We start from the raw sequence: 337 nt of genomic DNA, 5'->3' as shown, positions 1-337 counted from the left end.
CAAGGCCTTCAGGTCGAAGAGGAAGGCCATCGTGGCTGGGGAGGAGACAAACATCAGGACCCGTGGGTGGCCCTCCGCACGTCCTGCCACCCAGGGCACGCGAGGGGTGCTGCTCTCTCGTCTCCCCTCCCGTCCCCCTGAAGTTCAGACATGTTGGGAGATTAACTGAGTCAGGATCCAAACTGGGTTCCTGTGACCCCAAGTCCAGTGTTTTTTCCCCCGTACCATGCTAACTCGTAAGCAGTCATGTGCACCCATCCACCACCTACCCATCCACCACCCATCCACCACCCATCCACCCATCCATCCACCACCCATCAGCCACCCATCCATCACC

General features: G+C 59.6%; 1 protein-coding gene across 1 annotated transcript in view; it reads right to left on the bottom strand.

Moving 5' to 3' along the window:
* The window catches only part of SLC7A1 (solute carrier family 7 member 1), a 26,958-nt gene that overhangs the window by 6,243 nt on the left and 20,378 nt on the right, over positions 1-337 (bottom strand). The gene's annotated exons all lie outside the window — the stretch shown is intronic.

The sequence above is a fragment of the Pteropus alecto genome, unplaced genomic scaffold (genome assembly GCF_000325575.1).
Source record: "Pteropus alecto unplaced genomic scaffold, ASM32557v1 scaffold80, whole genome shotgun sequence".
NCBI classification, from domain to species: domain Eukaryota; kingdom Metazoa; phylum Chordata; class Mammalia; order Chiroptera; family Pteropodidae; genus Pteropus; species Pteropus alecto.
This window is presented reverse-complemented; position numbering and strand designations above follow the sequence as displayed.